Raw genomic sequence first — 7,312 nt, 5'->3', positions numbered from 1 at the left:
ATATACATATATACACATATACATATATACACATATATATATACACATATACATATATACACATATATATATACACACACATATATACACACACATATACGTACATATATATATATATATATATATATATATATATACACAGAAAGACTTAATGAAATTCATCCTCTGTGTTTAACCCTTTAATAAAACAAAAGCAGTAGATGACATTTTTCTCTGCCTGGCGGAGCAGGGTAGATTTATTCTTTCCTGGTTAAATACGTCGCATCCCAAGGTCAGAATTTGTATAACAATACTTTGACCACTCACTTGACCTTTTAGTACAGGTCAAACTCGAGGCTTGCAGGCAGAATCCAGCCCTTCACGTAATTTTATGTGGCCCAGCAGATCTTAGAAAAGAGTTGAAGTTTAATTATTAATAATGTCTGTGTAGGTTCTCAGTCATTCAGGTCAAAAATGGTTACATCGACGGCAACTGGAGGAAGTAGGTTTTTTGAAGATGTTTCACCTCTCATTCAAGAGGTGAAACATGTTCAGTAGTCAGAGTTTTTTTTTTTTTTTACCTATTTTAGTGAGGGAAGAAAATGTTGCCGTCTGTTCAAAATTCAACTCTTCTACTTAAAGAGTTGTCAGTACTAGACTGTGTAGTAAACGTTAATCCTTTCTGTGTAGACTGTGTTTTACATTTCGACCCCTCACCGTGACTGAGTCTGAAACCCCAGCTTTAGCCACCGACTATGCCTATGCAGTACTTAGAAATGATTTTTTTTTTTTTAGTGCAGCTGTTTACCCCAAACGCCCTCTGTGACGGTTCAATCAAGTCTGAGAACGAAGGATTCGACACAGTGCTCAGGGACAGAGGAGCCGCTTGTAGAGGCTTTAAAGCCGGGCTTCATTACACACAGATCAGTCTGGTGGAGGCAGAAATAAGAAATCAAGAGGTGAGAACGTGGGTGAAAGTCATCGGACCAGGTGAGCTTGAACAGTGATGCAACCTCACGAGAGAGAGGAGGTGAACGTCAATCCAGAACCACTCCCTACTGCTAACACTAGGGGGAACACTCTCATCCAGATGCTGCGTGTTAGAGGGCGGCCAACTTCCACATGTGACTTACTGTATATCACAACCTTGGCACAAAAACAAAAAACAAGGATTTCAACAAAGATTATGTCAGATTATAACCGAACAAACCAAAGTCAAAGTTAAGTCGACTCACGATAACACACAAAAACCATAGCAGCCAAGGTTTTTTTTTTTTTAAACACACAAAAATCATAGCAGCCAAGGTTGTTTTTTTTTTTTTTTTGCCCGATATCAGGCATTGCTCCTCTGCTGATGCATTTTAATTGATATTGGGGTGATTTGATGATAAATTAAAAAACACAACCTTTCTTTAACCACATTAACCCAAATCAGTGTCTGAAAAAAAAGGCTACCCAAGTGCTGCCCCCTAGAGGCCAATTGAAACTGAGCTTTAACAGTGTTTGGGAAAATCTCGTTCATGATCAGCCGATTCTGAATGAGATGGCGACGTAGACCACTCTGGTAAATGAAGTTTGAATAGAACAGTTCATATTTAACAATTCTTTTCATGACATTTTAGAGAACCCTCCCTTTGGCATCTTAGAACATTCACCACTGGAGAAGCTCAGCTCTAGAACACGGCGCAGCTGATCCTGGATTTAAACATTAAACTGGTGTGAGACTGAACGCAGCGCTCTGTGCACTGTACAATAAATCTCACCACATTCCCTGGTATTTATCTTAAGCGCGTTATCTCCGTGTGGAGATCACGCGGCGACAGGTGGAGGAAATCTGTGGTCGGGCCCGGCGACACGTCATTTTTACCTTTGAGAAACGTAATTGGAGCAAGATTAGAGTGAAAACATACATCTCTGGCACCACACGTGCTGTACAGCCGAGGGTCGTGACAGCCACAAATTGTATTGAAAATCAATGTTAAAGACACATTCTGTACGAAATCCATGAGGATAAATCTTAAACGAGCGTGATGTGTCACCGAGTATCAGAAAAAAGAAAAACTGTCAAAGGAATCTGGGAGGATGGAGCACCAATCACGTGGAAGAACAGGTGTGGTGGTTTTCAACACATGGAAACCAACAGTCAGACTATGAACAACTTGATCGGTTGTTGGTTTTATTTATGTTCCTGGAGGAACATGACAAGAAAAGAAAGACGGATTTACCAAGTGTAAATAGCAAATTTTCAAATGTACTTGAAATATATAGTGAACTTTGAAACCCAATCAGAAAATTCAGACTGATATTCCACAGATTTAAATCAAAATATTGTACGGGGAACAAAAGAAAACCAGGAGCGACATATTCTACATAAAAATTGGAATACAGTATAATAAGGACCTGTTTGTATTGACTAAATATTAAACAGGTTCAAATTGAAATATTGTACAGTTCTTTGATTCTGTTTGTAATTATGAACTATTGACTAAATATTAAACAGGTTAAAATTGAAATATTGTACAGTTCTTTGATTCAGTGGTGTAGTGGTTAGCACGTTTGCCTTACAAGCAGATCCCTGGGTTCGATTCCCAAGAGGAACCACATATTTGTCCACACATATTTGGATAAATTAAGCTCAAATTATTATTATTATTATTATTATTATTATTATCATTAGTTTGTCCTCAATATAGCATGCATTATAATCAAAATATTTTACAGTCAAATATTTTATAATCAGATTAAAGAATCAATTGACCAAAATATTGCATGCATTAAAAAACTGAAATGTGAAAAGATCAACTTGAAATATTGTTAGGATTAATATCTGATTATCGCAAAGATCGACTTAAAAAATGTTCACTTTATTCCTTGGCAATAAAAAGTAATAAAAAATGATTTCACCTAAAACTCACAGCCTGCTAATATTCGCGCTGAGTCGAAATAATATTGAAAGCCGGCCTTTAAAGGAACAGCCTGTGTATTCCTGAGATAAATTTTTCATTTACTGTCTGCCAACGCCGTCTGTGTTCAGAGTTATTCTTTTGATCTTTCTGATCTGCCTCCTGCCCAATAAATCAGCTCGGAGCTGGCAGACGTCGGGGGAGTTTCTGTCAAACCTCGGAGTGCGGCACTAACGTTCCCTGAAACGTCTCTACAACAGGAGAAATAAACAAGGTTCGGCGCTGTCAATGACGACAAGCCAAAGACTCTGCAGACAGGCTTCAGGCAGGTGTGTGATTGAGCTCCAGCCCAGGGCTGTCTCACAAATATCTTTGATGATTTCTTTTTTTAAGTCACTTTGTGCAAATGTGCGAAATTATAACGCAGGTACAGCTACAAGGGACATGGATCATTTTTTTTGTTTCAAAGTTGGACGACCAACCAAGTTGGATTTATTCCTTAGGGTAAAGTGACAGCAATCACAGCTATCAATTCTAATTAGCATATACATATAAACACAGTTAATTAATCAAAATGTCACGCAGACACACACAGACACACACATACGACCTAAGGCAGGAGATGGCATGTTTAACATTCGGTCTCTGACATTCCCCACCACCTCACGACATTTCTTTCGGTCTTAACCTTAACCTACGATATCTCTTCCTGTTTCCTAATCAAATGCACTGTACTTTAACGTTGACCTTCTACAAGGCTAGGAATTAGCAGGACGTCGAGGAGATTATGTCCTTGAATAATGTCATATTGGCCTTTAAATTCTAATTACAGGTGGCTCTTATTTTTCCCTGTGGAGTTTCCACTCAACTACCAATGGAAATGAGTCCAACTGGGCTCCGTAAGCAACAACTCCAACGTTTGTGGTAGTGGTGGCCACAGACAGGCGAGCAGTCGGAGGTGAGAGTCAATGATTGGGCAAATGGTAAAATATATGAATAAAAATAAGCTAATGTTTTATAACAGACATTAGCTTAAATAAGCTAACAAGAGAGCGCACAAAAGAAGAAAATGAGAACATTGAGAGGCACCCAAGGACAAATAAAACACGAAGAGCCAAGAATCACAGCATAAGGGATTTTTAAAAACAAAAAACAGATTTAGCCTATAAACTGCTCAAGATTATCATAAGGAGGGAATACGTTAGACTTAAGATGTTGCCCAAAAATAGCTAGTTCTTGATTTATTTTCAACAGATGCCAAAGCAAAAAAAAAAGATAAAAAAGTAGTCAAGAAGAAAACTGAGAATGAGTGTAAAATAAGCAAAACACACATACTTAACTTTGATACTACAAAAAGCCCCCCCCCAAAAAAAATTAGCATAATTAGCTTTAAATGATCAACCACTTATATACATTTGAAGTATATTGTAAACTGTTATTCTTCCTACTTCACACAGTAAGAACAACCAGGAAGTAACTGTAGATCTGCAGATGTTAGCATATAGCTCATTCTGATATAGAAACAGAATATATAGTGTGCAAATTCCAAAGGTTTTGAAAGAAAATAATGTGGCACCACTCTCAAGTTAGCAGAATCGACAGCTAAAGCTAAAGCAAAAAATTTAGTAAAAGGGATTTTTAACTAAAAATAATAGTGGGAGCCAAACACAAACACAACCTTAAAGGAAAGCAAGACAATAGCAGATTTTGTTATCACAATAAGCTAAGAGAAAAACTAGCACAGGTTAGCAGTAGCTTCATAGCTTTCAGTCACCCAAAAGGTAACAGGTAACAGGACATAAGCATCTTTACTAAATGTTAGTGTTGCTTTTAGCATTTTTTCTTCTCTTATTCTTCCTACTTCAAAGTATGTCCCACAGTGTCTTGCATTAATGCAGCCTCAGTAACACTAACGATAACGAAGTTGCTGAAAATATGTATTCCATTCTGATTGTTTAGGTAAACATTATTAAATCCTTAAATTTGTATATGTACCACTTAAAAAAATAAAAGAAAGAAAGAAAGAAAGAAATGCTTAAAATAACAACAGCAGTAAACATAGCTTCAGACAAGCCAAGAGGATAGCTGTAGAAAAAGTTAGCTTTGAGCTAATGAAAGATTTACAGGTAGTTAAATGTTTGATGTAGATACAGTACCAACAAAGGCCAAGTGGTGTAAAAGTCAACACATGGTTCAACAGTCCAGTGTCTACTAGCAACGACTGTGTACACAACTAATGGTAAACAGTGTGTTGACTGTATACGTGCCAAATACGTACATTTGAAAACAGAGGAGAAAATGCCAACCGAGAGAATCTGCAGCATAAAACACTTTGTTTTTGAATAGTTTCTAAATTGTCTCTCATCTGGATTTGTCTCTGATCGGTCATTTTTTTTCAATTTGGTGAAATAAAGATAAAGTTCTCCAAATGAGTTCTATTTCTACAGATCTCAGCAACACTGCTGCCTTCTGGGTAATTCTATCCTCGGTCTGTCTGTGGCTCCCACAGGCAGCGTCTGTGCTGACCTATTTCCAACGCCTGAAAACTCACTGTCCGCTGCTGCAACGCTGCTTTTCTTGAAGGTGGACGCATCTCAGAGGGACGCACGTCTGCAGCGTGACGTCCACAGACCAAACGACCCGGGAGTTTTTTCATCCGACGTGTCAGTGAAACGTCGGCATAATTAATTAAGCGGTGCGCTTGTGAATGTGGTCTGAAAGATATTCAAGTGCTCTGATACGGGACAGTTACTGTGAAACTGTTGGAGGTGAGAGAGAGAGAGAGAGAGAGAGAAATAAAGCAATGGGTAAAATAACCCAGCGACGGACAGTGACCGCAGCAGTGTCCAGTGGTAAAATGGAGCTCGGTTGAACACTCATAACTCGATGTTTCCTCGTATCACTGGGAAAATCTGGCAAATGTTGCAGACTCGTAACATGGAAACCTCATATTCCAGGTAACTCGTATCTCGAGGTTCCACTGTACACACACACACACACACACACACACACACACACACACACACACACAATATGAGGGACTTGTGAATTTTAACACCTCCCACTCCGACGATCCACATCCAAACTCCTGCCTTTCAGGGTCAGCTGAGGTATTTGCTCACGACTCCATATTTATTTGTGGAAAGACGCGGAACCACAGATTGAACTGACAGATTCCGCCGCAGCTATAAACATCTTAACACACATAAATATCCAACAAAAATCTAAAATATGGTTTTATCTCGAGTTCCTTTCACGTCGAAGGTCCTGACGACCTTTAAATAATGCGAGTTATTTTGTAAAAAAAAGAATTTCTCTGCACACAATGGAGAAAAACTGACTTTAAATTAACTGAAAATTCTCTTTGATAATACAACATAGAGCAGCCAGACACAAATGGTCCTTTTATGTGACCTTTAATGGATGCTTCTTTTTTTTTTACACAATCTTGTAACCTGTCAACAATAAAATAATAAATAAGTTATATAATAAAATTTTTTTTTTCTTTCTCTCCATACAAAGAGCATATATTAAATCCCAGTCTTTCACATCGCTTAAACCTAAACAATGTGATAAAATATTACATTTCAGATTCATCTGTGACTCAGCTGAGCCTTTGTTACTTGGTCTGTGATTCTCATACATTTTTAGATCAAAATTTCAAATGCATATTAAAAAAAAAACTCCTCCTATTTTTCAAATCAAACATGGTCAAACTGAGTACATGTTCAACATTTCAAGAGTAAAAACAAATGATCAAACTCCACCCTGGAACACCGTTCAGCCTCAGACAACCTCACGGCTGTTGAATTAATGTGCGGCCAGAAAGTCGTAATGACTTGTGGAAAGTATTTCAAATAAATTAAGCGTAGCTTATAATCTGTGTGATTTCATGCTCAACTTCACAAATACGTCACACTCAAGACGAGCGGCAGCACTGAATACAGATCAGCTTTAGTCAAGTTAATGCTCAGTGATCGCCTGTAGAACAGTAGTCCCAACCGTTGGCTTGTGTCCCCATGTTTAAATCAAGCATAAAAAAATAATACTGAACAAACAACCTCTAAACAGAGTTACTGCAGTATTTGTACTCACCCTGTGTTTTCCCTCCACCTGATCACCTGCAGTAGAAATGTTTGACATGTGGTCACCCAGCATTTCCTGTTTGTTTTTTTTTTTAAACCTTTGGGAGTGACATCACTGATGACATCATTGGGACAAACATGAAGATCATTTTTTTGTTTTTTTCTACAGAAAATGTAATTTATTAGTCAAAAGTAAATATTTAATTATTTTAATAAAACCATTTAAATTACCTATTAAATATATTGCTATAAATTGGTTTAAGCAAAGGCACGAATTAAAAAGCAGCCATGTACGCAGGTTTTGTAGCTTCCTAAGAATTTATTGAAGTGTGTTTTCTGTCTTTA

General features: G+C 37.6%; 1 protein-coding gene across 1 annotated transcript in view; it reads right to left on the bottom strand.

Moving 5' to 3' along the window:
- The window catches only part of htr1d (5-hydroxytryptamine (serotonin) receptor 1D, G protein-coupled), a 79,901-nt gene extending 72,841 nt beyond the window's left edge, over positions 1-7,060 (bottom strand). Inside the window, exon 1 of the mRNA XM_025057330.1 lies at positions 6,978-7,060. The gene's annotated coding sequence lies outside the window, so the exon portion shown is untranslated. The remainder of the gene's footprint in view (positions 1-6,977) is intronic.
- Positions 7,061-7,312: the final 252 nt, after the last annotated feature.

Source organism: Cynoglossus semilaevis, chromosome 1 (assembly GCF_000523025.1).
Source record: "Cynoglossus semilaevis isolate Cse_v1.0 chromosome 1, Cse_v1.0, whole genome shotgun sequence".
Lineage (NCBI taxonomy): Eukaryota > Metazoa > Chordata > Actinopteri > Pleuronectiformes > Cynoglossidae > Cynoglossus > Cynoglossus semilaevis.
Note: the sequence above shows the minus strand (reverse complement) of the source record. Positions and strands in the feature narration are given on the sequence as shown.